Source organism: Gopherus evgoodei, unplaced genomic scaffold, assembly GCF_007399415.2.
Source record: "Gopherus evgoodei ecotype Sinaloan lineage unplaced genomic scaffold, rGopEvg1_v1.p scaffold_62_arrow_ctg1, whole genome shotgun sequence".
Lineage (NCBI taxonomy): Eukaryota > Metazoa > Chordata > Testudines > Testudinidae > Gopherus > Gopherus evgoodei.
Window position 1 is genome coordinate 395,711 of NW_022060083.1, and position 21,255 is coordinate 416,965.

The following is a 21,255-nucleotide window of genomic DNA, read 5'->3' on the forward strand; positions in this document are numbered from 1 at the left end:
CATTCCATCCTTTACTCTGATCTTGTGAGATCATTCTAGACTCATGAGACATTGCTGTGAAAGTTTAGTAGCATATATCTCATGTACTTTGTACTGAAAACACCCCGGAAACTTTATGATTGTTAAATTATTTCAGTAATAAATTAATTAATTTTGTTTGGTCTGAGCATGTCCACCACTGACTCACTCCGTGTGGCCAGACACCTAAGCCTCAGTATGATTTTGAACTGAGGGAAGATAGGAGTGTTAGAGGGCTTTCCCTTCACCCTTCCTCTGGTTCTTGTCATGCAGACAGAAAGCAGAAGACCAGAAGTCTGAAGTGCAGGCAATGCAAAGTTTATTGGGGTTAGTTCCAATCAAGCATATCCATAGCTCTACACGCAGTTGGAGTCTGTTTCCCAGTGTTCTGTTCCCAGCTCTGAAACCACAGAGCCTTGCCTGTGTCCCCATTCTCACCTCCTCCTTCTTAGCAGGACCAAATATACCTGAAATGAACATCTACAGTCCCACCCATTTTTGTACTCCAGGGGAGGGGTGAGGAATGCGATTGTGCTATGGTCAGAGACAGGAATTTTTGGGAAATAAGAAATAGGAAATGGGGGCATAGATGTTAGAGTGTTTTCCCTTCACCCCTCCCCTGTTTCTTGTCACACAGACAGAAATCAGTGTTTATATTAAAATATATACATGTGGGGGCAGGGGAAGAAACAACAAAATGCCTCCAAATGAATAACTCAACCCCACCAGTTTCTTCAGCACAAAGCTTCCAAAATGTAAAGTGAGGCATTGGAGTCAAACTTAATGGATGTTAGTCACCTATTAAGTCATCTGCTGAGTCATTGCAGACCTCATTTCCCCAACATACTACGAAGGGATGAGTAAAACTCGAGGCCTTCTGGGGGGGGAAACAAGTGGGGCAATTTGCCCCAGGCCCTGCGGTCCGCAAGGGCCCCCAAGAGAATGGGTGAGGTTCCTGCCTCAGCCCCTGCCCGACCCTGCCTCCGCCCCTCTCCAGGAGCCTCACTCAGCGTATCTTATCCAGGAGCATCCATGAACAGCGGTGCAGTATGGCTCCGGTTGGGCCTGAGCTTTGTCCTGCTCAGAGCCGTGTGGTAAGGGGGTGGGGCTGTGAGCTCCAGTTGGTTAGGGTTAGCTCTGCACCGCTGTTCAGGGACACTCCTGGATAGGACACTCTGAGGCTCTGGGTGAGGGGGAGCCGGGGGTAAGAGGCTGGGCTAGGGGAGTTGGATAAAGGGCAAGGAGTCCCGGGGACAGTCAGGGGACAGGGAGGGGGCAGAGGTTGGGGGGGCAGTCAGGGGACAGAGAACAGTGGAGTTGGATCGTGGGAGTTTTGGGGATCTGTCAGCACTCAGAGGGGGGGTGGCTAGGGGTTGCGGCAGTCAGGGTACAGGGAGCAGGGGTGGAGTCCTGGAAGGTGGTTGTGGGGGGGAGTCTCTGAGGGACGGTGAGGGGGCAAGGAGCAGAATGGATTGGGGATTCTGAGGGGGGCAGGCAGTTGAGGGGCAAGAAGTGGGTGGGGGTCACATAGGGAGCAGGGCCAGGCTGTTTGGGAGGCACAGCCTTCCCTACCCTAAAGCTCATTCAGCAGTTTGAGGCTTGCAGAAGAGTCAAACTGTTAGCATTTCCATTAGGGCTACCATCCCTTTTGTTTCTCAAATACCAAATTATAGTCTATATTTAATTTCAGTGCCATAGGGAGATTCATGTCAGGGAAGTGTAGCTTCATTTAAAATTAGCTACTGGGGGAGGGATCACGTGAGAAGAGCAATATCCTACACCACCTACCTCCTTCCCAACCCTGCCAAAGGAGAGCTCTCCTCCCTTCCCTGCATTCCCTGAGGCTTCAGAGGGGTTAATTCAGTGGTTCTCAAACTTTTGTCCTGGTGACCCCTTTTACATAGCAAATCTCTGAGTGTGACCCCCCCTTTTAAATTGAAAACACTTTTTTATATAGTTGACACTATTATAAATGCTGGAGGCAAAGCGGGGGTTGAGGTGGAGGCTGACAGCTCGCGACCCCCAGTAATAACCTGATGACTCCCTGAGAGGTCCTGATCTCCAGTTTGAGAACCCCTGGGTTAATTTAATTTTAGCACCCTGTGTCCATTCACATGCATGTGCTATTTTGAGCATGTCAGTTTTCTCAACATAGGCTCATCCCAGATTCTGGAACAAGCTCAAATGCTCAGTTCGTGGAGTATGTACATAAGCTATACTAAAGACAAACCCACAGTAACCATCTCCAGTTTGTGAGGGACCCTATGGAGCCAGTGTCTAGGAAACAGATAAATGCACGGAGATTAAGTCCATTAATGACTATTAGTCGGGATGGGTAAGGAATGGTGTCCCTAGCCTCTGTCAGAGAGTGGAGATGGATGGCAGGGGACAGATCTCTTGATCTTTACCTGTTAGGTTCACTCCCTCTGGGGCACTTGGCTTTGGCTACTGTCGGTAGACAGGATACTGGGCTGGATGGACCTTTGGTTTGACCCTTTATGGCTGTTCTTACGTTCTAAGCTAAATGAATCCAAAGTTATGGAGACAGATATGAGTCACGGAAGCCAGCAGAGTATCAGAAACCTGGAAAATTCTCTGACTGGATAGGCTCAGGCGTTTGGTCACAAGCTGAGGTGGTTCAAAAGTTTTGGATCTTTTTTAAGCAGAATTTTTTATTGTTTCTATAAACAATCAAACACAGCAAACAGCAAATATTTGGCCACACGCTTCTGAAACCCCAAACCATCTTCAGGTTTTGGCAGTCTAATTTCAGCTTTTCAATTAAAATAACCACAACAAATTTTGAAAGAAAGCAGACATTGTCCGTGATTTTTTTCTGCTTTTTAAAAAACCCTAGTTTTTGATCCAAAAAAAGTTTTGACAGAAAATATTTGTCCAACCCTTTTAATGAGCTTTAGTGCCTTTTAGCTGATGCTGAGAACCAGTGATATCTTGTAAAGAAGTTCTCTCAAAACTGGATTTGTGCTGAGATGTGGAAGGTTTATTTTTCCCAGGGCTGCCTGGGGGTGGGAGGCGTAAAGCAGAGCAATTTGGCCGGGCCCCACAGGGGCCTCCATGAGAATATAGTATTGCAATGTTTTTTATGGAAGGGGCCCCGAAATTGCTTTGCCCTAGGCCCCCTGAATCCTCTGGAAGGCCCTGGACTGCAATACAGTAACATCATTTTACATCAGCCTAGAGTGTGGCTCTATTTATTTACTCATAGCTCTTTTCCCCCAGCTTTATCTACTAAATGCCAAAAACATCATTAACACACAGTTAAGGTTTCTCGGTGTTGCCTCTTGCCCTTCCAAATATGGAAAGTGGCTAGACTTAAAACTCTGAAAACGAGGAAATACAAAGTTAATGTATCAAAGATTTGATCACCAGGTGTAGGAACAAATATTGGAAGAATCAAGAAAAAATATTCCATCTCATGACTTTTCAGGGACTTTTATCTCATAAGAAACATAAGAACAGCCATACTGGGTCAGACGAAAGGTCCATCTAACCCAGTATTCTGTCTTCCGATAGTGGCCAACGATATTTCAGAGGTAATGAACAGAACAGACAATCACCAAGTGATCCATCCTTTGTTGCCCATTCTCAGCTTCTGGTGAACAGAAGATAGCGACACCATCCCTGCATATCCTGGCTAATAGCCATTGATGGATCTATCCTCCATGAATTTATCTAGCTCTTTTCTGAATTCTTTTATAGTCTTGGCCTTCACAACATCCTCTGGCAAAGAGTTCCACAGGTTGACTGTTCATTGTGTGAAGAATGCTTCCTTTTGTTTGTTTTATACCTGATGCCTATTCATTTCATGTGATGACCCCTAGTTCTTGTGTTATGAGAAGGAGTAAATACACTTCCTTATTTACTTTCTCCACACCTGTCATGATTTTATAGATCTCTATCATATCCCCCCTTGGTCGTCTCTTTTCCAAGCTGAAAAGTCACAGTCTTATTAATCTCATGTCATCTCAGGAACCCCTTGCTCTAACAACCCCACATTTTGACCTCTAACCCTACATTGGGACTCTTTGAGGTTCAGCAATTTTAAAGACAAACCCAGTAAGCATGCAGGTATTAAAACACTTAAAAAAATCATGTGTTAAAGCAGTTAACTGTCAATCTTAACTATAGTAGAGCTGTCATTCCTCTATAAGATACTATGCCCTACATTCCCTAACTAGTTTCAGATGCCTTCAATTTTGGGGTGCCCAAATTATCATCAATCCTCTGAATACCAGGCTCTTTTAAGGTGTCTCAAGCAGAGCACCCCAAAATTGAGGTACTGAAAATTACTGGATATGTTTGAAAATGTCTTATGTCTCTCTATTACATCAGTGGAAGGCGTCATGGAGGGGAAGATGTATAGGATGATAGGATGACATTGAGAGAAGCGATGAGGAAATAAGTTTAGGTATTCTGAAACTTAACGCTTGTTCCTCAAGAATGTTTTTCTCAGGGCCTTTTTCACATACATATTCCTCAGCATGTATGTGATCGGATTCAGCAGCGGCATTATCACCGAGTGGAAGACTGATACCACTTTATTGATGTTAGGCCAGGGGTCGGCAACCTTTCAGAAGTTATGTGCCGAGTCTTCATTTATTCACTCTAATTTAAGGTTTCGCGTGCCAGTCATACCTTTTAACATTTTAGAAGGTCTCTTTCTATAAGTCTATAATATATAATTAATCTATTGTTGTATGTAAAGTAAATAAAATTTCTAAAATGTTTAAGAAGCTTCATTTAAAATTAAAATGCAGAGCCTCCCCGACTGGTGGCCAGGACTCAGGCAGTGTGAGTGCCACTGAAAATCAGCTTGTGTGCCACCTTCGGCACCAGTGCCAGAGGCTGCCTATCCCTGTATTAGACTCATACTTCACTGTAGGGTGGACACACATGAAAATGAGGATCCCAAAATAGATGGTGACCACTGAGAGGTGTGAGGCACAGGTGGAAAAAGTCTTCTTGTGGGGAGCAGCTGATGACATCGTCAGTATGGTAGCTATGATCTGGACGTAAGAGGCCATGGTGAAGAGGACAGCAGACATGATGACGACAGTGCTGAAGGCATTGCCTAGAAGTTACAACATTTCCCCAGTTTTCACATTAGTCACATCTCCTAGAAAAGTTACATATAGTCCTACAGTAACGCATAAACAATTGCACTTGTAATACAATGGACTCCAAATATGTTAAATGTAATTCAAAAAAATCTAACTTAATTCAATAAGATTATGACCCCAAAACTCCTTTCCAATTGACAAGAAGATTACAGGACTGTTCTTATTCTGGTATGCACATTCCAAATGGCCAAAGATCATAATGTGAGGCCTTAGATAAAAACTGGGGTCGCACTGGTCATTAATATTTTTGTGAAATGTACGTACAGATAGACCGTAATGAGTTATGTAAATATGACGAAAACACATTCCTTGAGTCTGTACCACTGTCTGAGTCACCAGCAGAAGTGAAGAAAACAGGCAAAAGATGTGTATTGACCTCTCTCTCTGTCAGATGTAAATTAAAAATTGTAAGCTAACATAATGGATGCCTGTTTACATATGAAGTTATCAAAGAGATGTGAAGTCAGTAGGGAAAAAAGTAGTGTGTGTTGTGGGGACAAGCCATGGGCAGTTAAACTGTCTCTGAGTACAATGAACTTTGGGGTTCCCCAACCCAGATGCCTGCTCTGTCCACTCGACCTGACTCCTCTTCTAATTACTAAGCCAAAGCCTACATCCCAGTGCATAAGAATGTCTTTTTGCAGTGGGTTAGTGAGATAAGTGTTTTCATTTGTATGTGCCCAAAAGCTAAAAGAAAGGGTGAAAACTTCGCATTAGCATATGGCACCCAGCTGTGTTTGAGTCTTTTTAATCTGTTGTCATCTTTTCATTTTTGCAATGATTTTTTACTAAAGAATTATTGGAGTCCAGGTCCGGGGGATCCCCTCCCAGCTCTGCCATTCACCTGATGAATCATTTTGCCCTCTCTCTACCTCACATTCCCTGTATCTAAAGTTGAGGATACTGATATTTACTTAGTTTGTTCAGGCATTTTGAGGTCTATTGAGGAAAAGTGCTGTTTCAAAATGAGGCTGATGAAGAGTATTCCCAATTTGCATAGGACAGAATAAAGTCATTGTAAACTCCCTCCTTCTTTAAGTTAAGTTTAGTCTCTAGAAAATGTGTTATGATTTTGTTTTATATGTAAACATTTGTTTCCAGTCTTCTTACTCACTATCACTTGAATCTTGAACATTTGATAATAAACTTACTCTGCTGTCCCTTGTTGAAGGCAATGTCTTGTGCTGAATGTGAGTGTTTCTGTATCAGTTTGTGTGTCCTGGCTACCTCTGCTGGAGGACATGAGCCCTGACGGTGTGTGTGCATGTGAGACAGAAAAAGAGAAGGCAAGAGGGTGAGCTTTGGCTGTCTGCTAGACTGAGTGAGATCTGCTCCGTCTCCATGTTAGTGTGTGTAACGTTATCAATATAAACTATGACTGTATAGATCATTGTTGCAACCAAGATCCTGTAGTGGCACCAAATATTGTACAAAGATTATTAAGTGAGGTGTCTATGACAAGGTTATGATTTGCTGGTTATGATTATGCGGTATGTATGGATGTATTGTTTTCATAGTTGAAGTTATGAATATGGGCTATATACTTGTATCTCAAAAGTATTTAATTCCAAGTAGCCTCAGTGAAGCTTTTGGTAAGCTTCCTAAGAAAGGACTAGTCACAGAAAGTGCCCAATCAAGAAACACTTAACTGACAATGGACTTTGGGAGACACCAATCCACATCTAAGCTTTCCTGGGAATGTTCAAACTAACATGTAAACAATGGCAGTGGCCTGCAAATTGAGTCATGCATAGACATGTGACTTGCCCATTTGACTCCAAACTCCATCTTGCTCCTGTGATTTTTCCACAATAAGAACAGAGAGGTGTTGTCATGGTATAATTCCCCACTCTGAACCTTAGCATCCTAAAGATGCAGTACCAGCATGAATTCCTCTAAGCTGAATTACCAGCTTAGAACCTGTAGCGCTGCCACCAACCAGGAATTCCAGTGCCTGGTACACTCTGGTCCCCCCAAAACCTTGCCTGGGGACCCCCAAGACCCAGACCCTCTGGATCTTAACACAAGGAAAGTAAACCCTTTCCCCCACTGTTGCCTCTCCCAGGCTTCCCGTCCCTGGGTTACCCTGGAAGATCACTGTGATGCAAACTCCTTGAATCTTAAACAGAGAGGAAAATGCACCTTCCCCCCTCCTTCTCTCTCCCCCTCCCAGACTTTCCCTGAGAGAGAAAGTAATCCTAACACAGAGAGAAAATAACCTTTCTCTCCCCCTTCCCTCCTTTCTCCTCACCAATTCCCTGGTGGATCCAGACCCAGTCCCCTGGGCTCTCACCAGAATAAAAAAAAATCAGGTTCTTAAACAAGAAAAGCTTTTAATTAAAGAAAGAAAACAGTAAAAATATCTTTGTAAATTTAAAATGGAATAGGTACAGGGTCTTTCAGCTATAGACACTGGGAATACCCTCCCAGCCTAAGTATACAAGTACAAGTTAAAATCCTTTCTGCAAAATACAAATTTGTACTCCTTCCAGCCAAATACACATTTGCAAATAAAGAAAACAAACATATGCCTAACTCACTTTATCTACCTAGTACTCACCATTCTGAACTTATAAGAGCCTGTATCGGAGAGATTGGAGAGAAACCTGGTTGCACGTCTGGTCCCTCTGAGCCCCCAGAGTGAACAACAATCAAAATCTAACAGCACACACAAAAACTTCCCTCCTTCAAGATTTGAAAGTATTCTGTCCCCTGATTGGTCTTCTGGTCAGGTGACAGCCAGGCTCACTGAACTTAACCCTTTACAGGCAAAAGAGTCATGATGTACTTCTGTTCTATTAACTCTTGACAATCTGTTTATGACCCACTGAAAAAACCTTCCCTGGGGACCCCAAGACCCAAATCCCTTGAGTCTCACAATAAAGGGAAATAATCCTTTTTCCCTCCCCCCCCTCCAGGTGCTCCTGGAGAGATACACAGACACAAGCTCTGTGAATCCAAACAGAGTGACTCCCCCTCTCCGTTCCCGGTCCTGGAACAAAAAGGACTTTCCTATTCCCCCAGAGGGAATGCAAAATCAGGCTAGCCAATTCAACACACACCAATCTCTCCTGATTTCTTCCTCCCACCAATTCCCTGGTGAGTACAGACTCAATTTCCCTGAAGTAAAGAAAAACTCCAACAGGTCTTAAAAGAAAGCTTTATATAAAAAAGAAAGAAAAAATACAAATGGTCTCTCTGTATTAAGATGATACAATACAGGGTCAATTGCTTAAAAGAATATTGAATAAACAGCCTTATTCAAAAAGAATACAAATCAAAGCACTCCAGCACTTATATTCATGCAAATACCAAAGAAAAGAAACCATATAACTTACTATCCGATCTCTTTGTCCTTACACTTAGAAACAGAAGACTAGAAAGTAGAACTACTTCTCCAAAGCTCAGAGAAAGCAGGCAGCCAGAAAACAAAGACCTCAGACACACAATTCCCTCCACCCAAAGTTGAAAAAATCCGGTTTCCTGATTGGTCCTCTGGTCAGGTGCTCCAGGTGAAAGAGACATTAACCCTTAGCTATCTGTTTATGACACGCCCCCCAAATTGCAGACAGTGGGGAAGCTCACTGGCGGCGATTTCCTTCTAGAACTTGAAAATAAACAGATTAATACAACACATGCACCTTTACATATACCCCTAAGTATATAACTAACAGACTTCTACATTTTAAGAACACTTTTTAACTACTGGATTCTGGGAAACTCTCACGGGAGAGTGCATCAGCAACTTTGTTAGAAGCTCCTGTGATGTGTTGAATTTCAAAATCAAAATCTTGGAGAGCTAAACTCCAACGAAGAAGTTTCTTGTTGTTCCCCTTCGCAGTATGAAGCCACTTTAGTGCAGCATGGTCAGTTTATAGTTGGAACCGCCGTCCCCAAACATATGGGCGTAGCTTTTCCAGGGCGTACACAATGGCATAGCATTCCTTTTCACTGACTGACCAGTGACTTTCCCTCTCAGACAGTTTCATGCTGAGAAACACGACAGGATGGAAGTTGTGATCTGTTGCTTCCTGCATGAGCACTGCTCCTATACCACGCTCAGATGCATCTGTGGTTACTAGGAATGGCTTGTCAAAATCCGGGGCCCTGAGCACAGGGTCAGACATGAGCATTGCCTTAAGCTGGGTAAAGGCCTTTTGACACTCATCAGTCCACTTAACGGCATTTGGCTGGGTCTTTTTGGTCAGGTAGGTCAATGGGGCAGCGATTTGGCTGTAGTGTGGTACAAATCGCCTGTAGTATCCGTCCAAGCCTAAGAAGGATTGGACCTGTTTCTTTGACCTTGGGACAGGCCACTTTTGGATAGCATCCACTTTGGCCTGTAGGGGGTTTATGGTTCCTCGACCCACCTGGTGCCCCAGGTAAGTCACTCTGTTTTGGCCTATTTGACACTTTTTGGCCTTAACAGTTAGTCCTGCCTGCCTGATGCGCTCAAAGACCTTTTCCAGGTGTAGTAGGTGTTCGGGCCAGGAGTCTGAAAAAATGGCCACATCATCGAGGTAGGCAACTGCAAATTCTCCCAATCCAGCTAGTAGACCATCTACCAGCCTCTGGAAGGTGGCGGGTGCATTTCGAAGGCCGAAAGGAAGGACATTGAATTCATACACCCCCACATGGGTGACGAATGCTGACCTCTCCTTGGCAGGTTCATCTAGCGGTACTTGCCAGTACCCCTTGGTTAAGTCTATTGTAGAGATGAACTGGGCACGTCCCAACTTTTCCAATAGCTCATCAGTGCGTGGCATTGGATAGTTGTCCGGACGAGTCACCGCATTTAGCTTACGGTAGTCCACGCAAAAGCGTATTTCCCCATCTGGTTTGGGTACCAGAACCACTGGAGATGCCCATGCACTGGTAGATGAGCGGATTATACCCATCTGTAGCATGTTCTGGATCTCCCGTTCTATAGCATCTTGGGCATGAGGAGACACCCGGTAGGGTGGGGTTCTGATTGGGTGAGCATTACCTGTATCAATGGAGTGGTATGCCCGTTCAGTCCGTCCTGGGGTGGCTGAGAACAATGGGGCGAAGCTAGTGCACAGCTCCTTGATTTGTTGCCGCTGCAGACGTTCCAGGGTGGTTGAGAGGTTCACCTCTTCCACGCCACCGTCTTTTTTCCGTCGTAGTAGACACCGTCAGGCCACTCAGCCTCATCTCCCTGGACTGTAAACTGACAAACCTGTAAGTCTCTGGAATAGAAAGGCTTGAGAGAATTAACATGGTACACTTTAGGCTTTAGTGAGGAATTGGGAAATGCTATGAGGTAGTTTACCACTCCCAGGCGCTCTTGGACCGTGAATGGCCCTTCCCATGATGCTTCCATCTTATGGGCCTGTTGCGCCTTCAAGACCATAACCTGGTCTCCTACCTTGAAAGAACATTCTCTGGCATGTCTGTCATACCAGGCCTTTTGCTCTTTCTGAGCATCCTTTAGGTTCTCTCTAGCAAGGGCTAAAGAGTGTTGGAGGGTGCTTTGTAGGTTGCTTACAAAGTCCAGAATGTTAGTTCCTGGAGAAGACGTAAACCCCTCCCATTGCTGCTTCACAAACTGTAATGGCCCCTTAACCTCGTGACCATACACAAGTTCAAATGGTGAAAACCCTAAACTGGGATGTGGTACAGCCCTGTAGGCAAACAGCAACTGCTGCAACACTAGGTCCCAATTATTGGAGAATTCGTTGATGAATTTTCGTATCATGGCCCCCAAAGTTCCATTGAACCTTTCCACCAGGCCATTGGTTTGATGGTGGTACGGGGTGGCAACCAAGTGATTCACCCCATGAGTTTCCCACAGTTTTCCCATGGTTCCTGCCAGGAAATTAGACCCTGAATCTGTAAGGATGTCAGAGGGCCAACCTACCCTGGCAAAGATGTCTGTTAGGGCCAGGCACACAGTGTTAGCCCTGGTGTTGCCTAGAGCTACTGCTTCTGGCCATCGGGTAGCAAAGTCCATTAAAGTCAGTACGTACTGCTTTCCTCTGGGCGTCTTTTTTGGGAAAGGGCCCAGAATATCCACAGCTACTCGCTGAAATGGGACCTCAATTATGGGGAGTGGCTGAAGAGGGGCCTTGACCTGGTCTTGAGGCTTTCCCACTCTTTGGCATACCTCACAAGACTGGACATACTTGGCAACGTCCTTGCCCATCCCCTCCCAGTGGAAGGACTTCCCCAACCAGTCCTTGGTTCGGTTCACCCCAGCATGGCCACTGGGATGATCATGGGCTAAGCTTAAGAGCTTCCCCCGGTACTTAGTTGGAACCACCAACTGTTTTTGCGGCTGCCATTCTTCCCGGTGTCCACCAGAAAGAATCTCCTTGTATAAAAGTCCTTGGTCTATAACAAACCGGGATCGATTAGAAGAGCTGAGAGGCGGTGGGGTGCTCCGTGCCGCCGCCCACGCTTTCTGAAGGCTGTCATCTGCTTCCTGCTCAGCCTGGAACTGTTCCCTTGAGGCTGGGGTCACCAGTTCTTCCTCAGACTGTGGACTTGGGCTTGGTCCCTCTGGAAGCGATGTAGGTGATGGGGTTGTTTCCGTTGCTGGTGAACCGCTCTCCGCTGGTGCACCTGAGGGTATTTCAGGCTCTGGCTGAGGCTTTTGGGTATGGCTGTCTGTTGCTTCTGCCAGCTCTGGCTCACTGGCGCCCTCTGGCGTTGAGTTTGAAGATGTGGTTGCACTTGCTGGTGCTGGTTGCTGTTCCAGTTCTGGGCCTGGGACTGGAGATGCTGTGGCTGTTTCAGTGGTAGGCATGGAATCCGGGTCCACTACCTCTGTCTGGGTCTCTGGTAACACAGACGGGGCCTCTGTGGACGGCTCAGGAACAGGAATGGGTCTGGAAGCTTGCCTGGTTTGGCTACGGGTAACCATTCCCACCCTCTTGGCCCGCCTCACCTGGTTGGCCAAGTCTTCCCCCAGTAGCATGGGGATAGGATAATTGTCATAGACTGCAAAAGTCCACATTCCTGACCAGCCTTTGTACTGGACAGGCAGTTCAGCTGTAGGCAAGTCTACAGCTTGTGACATGAAGGGGTAAATTGTAACTTTGGCCTTTGGGTTGATGAATTTTGGGTCTACGAAGGATTGGTGGATAGCTGACACTTGTGCCCCCGTGTCTCTCCACGCAGTAACCTTCTTTCCGCCCACTCTCAAATTTTCCCTTCGCTCCAAGGGTATTTGAGAGGCATCCGGGCCTGGGGATCTTTGGTGTGATGGTGGTGTAATGAATTGCACACGCATGGTGTTCTTTGGACAGTTGGCCTTGATATGTCCCAGTTCATTACACTTAAAGCATCTTCCATCTGATGGGACACTGGGCCGAGGTGAGTTACTGGAGACTGGTGAGGTTGAAGGGTGGGGTATCTGTGGCTTTACTTGGGTGGTATGTGGGGTCTTTGGCTGTCCTCGGTTGTAGGGTTTATGGTCAGTGTGCCCCCTGGGGTAATCGTTCCCCTTGACAGTAGCTTTCTTGCTTTCTGCCAGTTCCATCCATTTGGCTCCAATCTCCCCCGCCTCAGCGATATCTTTGGGATTTCCATCTTGTATGTACCGTGTGATGTCTTCAGGAACACCATCCAAGAACTGCTCCATTTGTATGAGGAGGTTTAGTTCTTCCAAGATTTGAATGTTGTTTCCTGTTATCCAGGCCTCATAGTTTTTTGCAATGTAGTAGGCGTGTTTGGGAAATGACACCTCTGGTTTCCACTTTTGGGTTCTGAAGCGCCGACAGGCATGATCTGGGGTTATCCCCATCCTGTATCTGGCCTTGGTTTGAAAAAGTTTATAGTCATTCATTTGCTGCTTAGGCATTTCAGCTGCCACCTCTGCTAAAGGTCCACTGAGTTGTGGCCTTAATTCTACCATGTACTGGTCTTCGGGGATGCTGTACCCAAGACAGGCTCTTTCAAAATTTTCCAAGAAGGCCTCGGTGTCATCACCTGCCTTGTAGGTGGGAAATTTCCTGTGCTGTGGAGCAATAATTGGCGCCAGGTTGTTAGGGTTGGCTGGCACATGCAGCCCAGCTTTTGCCAACTCCAGTTCATGTTTTCTCTGTTTTTTCTTCTCTTCATTTTTTTTGTTGTTTTTCCATTTCTTTTTGTTGTTTTTTCATTTCTTTTTGTTGTTTTTCCATGTCTCGGTGGTGGGCCGCCTCTTCTTCTTCTTGCTTCCTTCGGTGGGCCAACTCTTCTTCTGCTTGCTTCCTTCGGTGGGCCACCTCTTCTTCTTCTAGTTTTCTTTTGTGTGCTGCCTCTAAGGCTGCCTGTTCTTTTTGGTAGGCTGCCAGTTTGATGCTTTCTTCCTTTTCTTTTAGCTCCAGTTGTCGCCGGTGTTCAGCTTCTTTGAATTGGTCTTCGGCCTCAATTTTTGCCTTGGTAGACATGGTTCCTGTTTTCTTGTGTTGGGGTGCCCTCCGGTCTTTATCTTCCGAACTGCAGGTTCTCTGTTGCCTCCTGAAGTCTGCCTAGCAACAGTGCCTTTAGCTAATCTTCAATGTTAAGTAAACCTGAAAAACCACTTTATTTGCATTTATATAGTGCTGGTATGACTCTCAATGGGAGTGCTATTGTGTGACAAAAGACTGTTAATAGTCTGGTAATGGCTTCTTGCTTAACATGCAAGCCACAAACTGCCAGAGAGAGCAGAAAAAAAAATTCTCTCTGGTTCCCTTTTAAAACCAACTGTTTCTCTCTGCTAAAAAGCCCTTAGCAGAGAAAAGAAAAATATAATAATCCTACTGGCTTCTGGATTCTGTCTATATCCCAACCACTGCCACTCATGTTATAACCTTAGTCCCAGATTTGGACCTTAGCGTCCAAAATATGGGGGTTAGCATGAAAACCTCCAAGCTTAGTCACCAGCTTGGATCTGGTACCTGCTGCCACCACCCAAAAAATTAGAGTGTTTTGGGGCACTCTGGTCCCACTGAAAAAACCTTCCCTGGGGACCCCAAGACCCAAATCCCTTGAGTCTCACAATAAAGGGAAATAATCCTTTTTCCCTCCCCCCCCTCCAGGTGCTCCTGGAGAGATACACAGACACAAGCTCTGTGAATCCAAACAGAGTGACTCCCCCTCTCCGTTCCCGGTCCTGGAACAAAAAGGACTTTCCTATTCCCCCAGAGGGAATGCAAAATCAGGCTAGCCAATTCAACACACACCAATCTCCCGTGATTTCTTCCTCCCACCAATTCCCTGGTGAGTACAGACTCAATTTCCCTGAAGTAAAGAAAAACTCCAACAGGTCTTAAAAGAAAGCTTTATATAAAAAAGAAAGAAAAAATACAAATGGTCTCTCTGTATTAAGATGATACAATACAGGGTCAATTGCTTAAAAGAATATTGAATAAACAGCCTTATTCAAAAAGAATACAAATCAAAGCACTCCAGCACTTATATTCATGCAAATACCAAAGAAAAGAAACCATATAACTTACTATCCGATCTCTTTGTCCTTACACTTAGAAACAGAAGACTAGAAAGTAGAACTACTTCTCCAAAGCTCAGAGAAAGCAGGCAGCCAGAAAACAAAGACCTCAGACACACAATTCCCTCCACCCAAAGTTGAAAAAATCCGGTTTCCTGATTGGTCCTCTGGTCAGGTGCTCCAGGTGAAAGAGACATTAACCCTTAGCTATCTGTTTATGACACAGGTGTCTTTCCACAGGCAGAGAATATAAAAGGCCCTGGAAACCCCTCCATTTTGTTTTACGTACTGTTTCTGACTTCTGGAGGAATCTTGCTACAAACTGAAGCTCTGAACAAAGAACCAAATGACCCCTCCTAGCTGTGGATATACTCCAAAGACTTGATTTAAACCTGCAATTTATTCCATTACTGCTACAAGCCTAAACCAAGAACTTTGCCATTACTGTATGTAATTGATTTCATTTAACCAATTTTAGCTCTCATCTATATCTTTTTCCTTTTATAAATAAACCTTTACATTTTAGATTTTAAAGGATTGGCAACAGTGTGATTTGTGGCCATTGTGTACATTGTTACTATGAGAGTAATTAATCACTGGAAAAAATTACCATGGGTCATGGTGGATTCTCCATCACTGGCAATTTTTTTCAATCAAGATTGCATGTTTTTGTATGTTAACTTGGGTCTGGGGCTTGGTCCTTTGGGATTCTTTTACTGGGGTATTGGTTTTCATAACCATTCATCTCCATAACAAGTGGCACTGGTGGTGATACTGGGAAACTGAAGTGTCTAAGGACATTGCTTGTATGACTTGTGTTTAGCCAGTGGGGTAAAACCAAAGTCTTCTCTGTCTGTCTGGTTTGGTTTGCCTTAGAAGTGGAGAAGCCCCAGCCTTGGGCTGTAACTGCCCTGCTCTAAGCAATTTTTCCTGAACTGGTACTCTCAGAAGTGTCCCACCAAGGGCAGCATCGTAACAGTGTTTGTATCACTTTTGTGCACTGATGGAGGGAAGGGGACTTGACCATTGTGTATGTTTTCATTGATTCCAAGGCTTGAAGGAACCATTGTGATCACCTAATCTGACCTTGTGTATAGCAGCACAGGTGAGACAATGTCTCGTTCCCTACGCAAATAATTCCTAGAGAAGAGGTTTTAGAAAAAAACATGCAATCTTGATTGATAAAAATTGCCAGTGATGGAGAATCCACCATGACCCATGGTAATTATTTCCAGTGATTAATTACTCTCATAGTTAACAATGTACACCTGATTTTCAGTCTGAATTTGCCTAGCTTTGACTTACAGTCATTGGATCATGTTAAATCTTTCTCTCCTAGATTAAAAAGCCCATTATTAAATAATTGCTCCCCATGTAGCTACCTGTAGACTGTGATCAAGTCATTGCTAAACCTTCTCTTTCTTAAGCTAAATAGATTGAACTCCTGTAATCTATCACATGTTTTCTAATCCTTTAATTCATTCTCATGGCTCTTCTCTGAACCCTCGCCAAAGAACGTTCTTCCTGAGTTGTGTCCATCAGAACTGGACACAAGATTCCAGTAGCAGATGCACCAGTGAGATTCCCTTCTATGCATCCAAGGATCGCATTAGACTTTTCTGGATACAGCATCATCCTGAGAGCTCATGTTCAGCTGATTCTCCACCAATCTTTTCCAGAGACACTAATTCCTAGGATACTGTCTCCCATTGTGTAAGCATGCCTACTTTTGTGTGCCTAGCAGTATATATTTATATTTAGCCATATTAATTGTGTGTGTGTGTCTGTGTGTGTGTAAAACACGTCTGTGTGTGATTGCTGCTGCTGAGTGAAAAAAAAGGAACCTTGTTCAGTGTGTATGTGTGTTTGTGTATATATGTGTATCTCTCCTTCACGAGAGAATAAGGCTGTGTGTGTGTCTGCATCTGTGTGTGTCTGTGTCTGTGTGTTTGTCATTGCTACCCCGTTATGAAGAGAATGAGACCTGCTTCTTTTGTGTGTATGTGTGTGCACATATATCCCTGCTACCTGCTTCTGGAAGGAGTGAAAATGTGTCTGTGTGTGTGTGTGTGTGTGTGTGTATTTGTTACCGCTGCCACCTTATAAAGAGAATTAGATGTGGTTATTCCATGGGTGTATGTGTGTGTGCACATGTGCATGCATGCCCTCCCCTTATGGAAGGAAGGAATCCTTGTGGGTGTGTTGGAGTGTGTGTGTGTGCTGTCCCCTTATGGAAGGAATGAAACCTCATTAGTGTGTGTGTGTGTAGGGGCTGAAGGGGTGCAAGCTGCATTGCATTGTTGATGCATTGAGACAGCTCAGTTTTGGCCCAGTACTGGGCTGGCAGGCTGTGTGACATAACAGAATTAAACAGAAATTCCTGCTCTCTGAGGATGCCAGGCCTGCGCCAGCAAGAGCTTGCTGAGTATATCTACACTGCAATTAAAAATCTACAGCCGACCTGTGACAGCTGACTCGGGCTCACAAGGCTAAGGCTGTGGGGGTGTTTAACTGGAGTGTAGATGTCCGAGGTAGGGCTGACTCCTGGGCTCTAGTACCCTACAAGGCGAGAGGGTCCCAGAGCCTGGGCTGCAGCCCAAACCAAAACTTCTACACTGCAACTGAACAGCTCCACACAGCCCGAGATGGCTTCATGGGGCAGTCGCTGATGTCTAATTGCGGTGTAGACATACCCTACTAAAGCTGTGTGCCGCCCCAGGAGTGGAATACCAGGGGGAGCTGCAGGTCACACCAGTGATGCATTGAAAGACCTGTGTGTGTGATGGGGTGAATATGACTAGCATAAGGTCGGGATCCAGGGGAACTGTCGGCATTGTGTGTTTGGGGCAGGACAGCCAGGACAAAGGGGGTGGTAACTCATGACTGTGGTGTATTGGCAGAGTGAGGAAGTAGTTTAGGGCAGGGAATAGTAGTGGTATTGTGAGTCAGGACTGAGGTACCTCAGCTGAGCTGTGAAGGGAGCCAGGGCTGGAGTAGCAGGGCCTGCTGGCTGGAATTAATAGCCACTGGCAGAGCTGTGTGTGTGAGACAGAGATGACCTAGCCAGGGGCTGCAGGTCAGAATCAATAGGCATTGATAGAGTGGGGAGATGGTGGGGACTAGAACAGGGGTGTTGTAATGATGCTGCATGAGATGAGTTCCCGGAGACTGGAATCATATTGAACCTTTGCCCTGTATTATATGATTATTAGTTTATAGCAAGGATGTCAGAGACTTCCCCAAAATGGGGGAACTCAGGGGCTCCCCAGCTCTGCTCCCATCCCTCCTTTTTCCCCCAAAGGCCCTGCCCTTGGCCAAGCCAGAACCAGAGAAGAGCCGGGTAGTTTGCCCCCTCCGACTGTGTCCTCGGCCTCTGGACCCCCCCCAAGACTGAAGCCAGAGCAGAGCCAGGGAATCTGCCCCCTCAACTGTGTCCCTGACCTCTGCCTCATCCCCAGGACAGGTGGAAGGTCTGCACCATCTCCCCACAATTGCCCTCTCAGATCTTATCATGGCAGGGTTATGGCTCCGAGGCCCTCACTCAGCTGGAGAGAACCAGGTCAGGGAGAGCCACATGGGTAGCTGTGGGGAGCTGGCGCAGAGTCACAGACTCTCCACTTGCCTTGGGCTGGGCGGGGAGCCCGCGGGGTGGTGACATGGGCAGGGGGACTTTTTTCAGCCTCAGCCTGTCCTGGACTGGATGGGCTGTCCACACAAATCCCACAACTGCCTGGGCTCCCTGGTCAGGCTCCACTAGCTGCTGGCCTGGCCAGTGAGTGGGACCTTGGGGGTAAAGGGAGGGGAAGGGGATGGGGATCTCTGGCCCTCCTACCCCATTGCAGCACACTGGTTTATAGCAATCAATCTTGCTTGTTTCTGAGTTGTCGCTTGAATCTATTTCATACTGAACCAAAGTGTGATCAAGCAACTGACAGCATAATTTAGTCCCAGGTACTGGCAGAGTTGGAGGGAGGGGGACAGGGGGCAGGGCTGGGACAGCAGGGTGTCTGTGGGTCGGCATTGAGTTGCAGCAGCAGCAGAGCTGTGTGTGTTGTGTGTTAGCCCAGAAATGCAATAGAAGGCAGGGATTGAAATCAGCATTAATGGGCATCGACAGAGATTTAGGGGACATGGAGAAGCTCAGGACTGAGGGGCACTGGCAGAGCTGTGGAGTGGGGGCAGCACAGGGCTGTGACAGCCGGGGACTATAGTATCGGGATTGAGATGTGTGAGCATGTCGGCCCAGAGATGGAATTGCATTGTGGGTAGGGGCTGTGGGTTAAGACTGAGGGGCACTGGCAGAGCTCTGTGGATGTGGGCCCACAGATGGAATAGCATTATCGGTAGGGGCTGTGGGCTAGGACTGAGGGGCACTGGCAGCACTGGGAATCATGGACAGGACAGCAAAGCCTGTCACAATCCAGGTACTTAGGCTGATCTCTGTCATTGAGGCCTAGACACCTGGAATTACCTTTCACTCATTGCACCTGGGTCCTGCTGCCTTGGCTAACCCAGTGGGAAAGTCTGGTTTGTTTACATGTTAGTTTTACTGCAATCCAACCCCCACTACCCACCTTCAACTATGTCCCCTAGTAGGGAGACCAGATATCCCGATTTTATAGGGATAATACCGATATTTGGGGCTTTTTTTATATATGGGCTCCTATTATCCCCCACCTCCTGTCCCCAATTTTCACACTTGCTTTCTGGCCACTCTATCCTCTAGCTAGGTGAGACTCTGGCGGAATTTATGAATGAAGGAATCACCCTTCACAGGAGCTGGTCAAACTGGCTTGATCCCTTTCACTTTACACATCAGGGGGCTCTTTGCCATCGGAACAAAATCTCCCCTTCCTTTGTCTAACATTAATCAGTGGCTCTGACTTTCCTTTCTAATCAGCCCCAATGGGACTGTCACCACGACCTGCATTTCCCAATAGTGTTTCCATTCTAATGGCCTCCCTGGGACCCATTAAAATGACGAGTAAATTTGTTTCTGCCACTGGCCATTAATTCCTTGAGGGTTTTGTCAGATCCCTAGGCAGTGCCCAGGTCTCAGCTGGGCATAACATTTCTCAGAGTGTTGATTAAGATATGAGGAGTTATAATGACCTCAGTGTCCTCCTGAAAATCCCCCTAGAGCCACAGGTGCTGCATAGCTAGTTGGAGAGATTTCTCTTTAGTAGCTATGTTGCTAATGGGGATGATTTTAATGAGCACATAACAAAGCAAGGATTTTTTTATTTAATTATTATTTTTATCCTAAAAAAGAGTCAATGAAATGAACTTATTTCAAATGACACTGCTCAGGGTTCCTTCATGCTGGGGATCTGTCAGTGCAGATCTGCTATCAGACCTATAGAGACAGCTCCATCCTTAAGGTCAAGCACTTTACACCCTGTGGACAGACTTTTCATTGCCACTTGTCTGGTCAGCCACCAGGGACTGAGATAGTTCTTTTGCACAGCCTATCCCCATTGCCACTGCTTCCCTTAACAGAGTTTCACAGTCCCACTGCAAGCCCCTTTCCAGCTCCAATTCCCATCTGCTTTGCCTGTGACATTAGCTGCCCTCAGAGTCAGAAGAAATATCCTTTAGCTACCAAAAATCATTATATATTTTAAAATTAAATTTAATGTCCATGACTGTCATGGTATAATTCCCCACTCTGAACCTTAGCATCCTAAAGATGGGGTACCAGTATGAATTCCTCTAAGCTCAATTACCAGTTTAGTACCTGTAGCGCTGCCACTAACCAGGAATTCCAGTGCCTGGTACACTCTGGTCCCCCCAAAACCTTGCCCGGGGACCCCCAAGACTCAGACCCTCTGGATCTTAACACAAGGAAAGTAAACCCTTTCCCTCACCGTTGCCTCTCCCAGGCTTCCCCTCCCTGGGTTACCCTGGAAGATCACTGTGATGCAAACTCCTTGAATCTTAAAACAGAGAGGAATATCCATCTCCCCACCTCCTTCTCTCTCCCCCTCCCAGACTCTCCCTGAGAGAGAAAGTAATCCTAACACAGAGAGAAAATTAACGTCTCTCTCCCCCTTCCCTCCTTTCTCCCCACCAGTTTCCTGGTGGATCCAGACCCCGACCCCTGGACTCTCACCAGAATAAAAAAACAATCAGGTTCTTAAACAAGAAAAGCTTTTAATTAAAGAGGGAAAAACAGTAAAAATTATCTTTTGTAAATTTAAGATGGAATATGTTACAGTGTCTTTCAGCTATAGACACTGGGAATACCCTCCCAGCCTAAGTATACAAGTACAAATTAAAATCCTTTTAGCAAAATATAAATTTGAACTCCTTCCAGCCAAATACACATTTTAGTAGTAGGTTTGTTACTGTATGAGTCATGGGAGAACCTCGGGTCATGTAGTCAACAAGCTTTTGTTTTAATTGGTTTTAGCAGGTGTTGTACAGGTATTTGGAAATGTTGTAAACTATTGGTAACTGCAGTATTTGCATTGATGGAAATATAATTAGAATAAAGTTTGATATTCATAGCCAATGAAGAAGTACAAGATATTTGGTTTTTGAGGGTATGGAAGTTTGGATATGGTAGCAGAAGAATAGATATGGTTAAAAGGTGGATTTAAGGTTAGTTAGGTTATTATAGTTGATTATAAAAGGCCAGGTGTGCTACATTTTGAT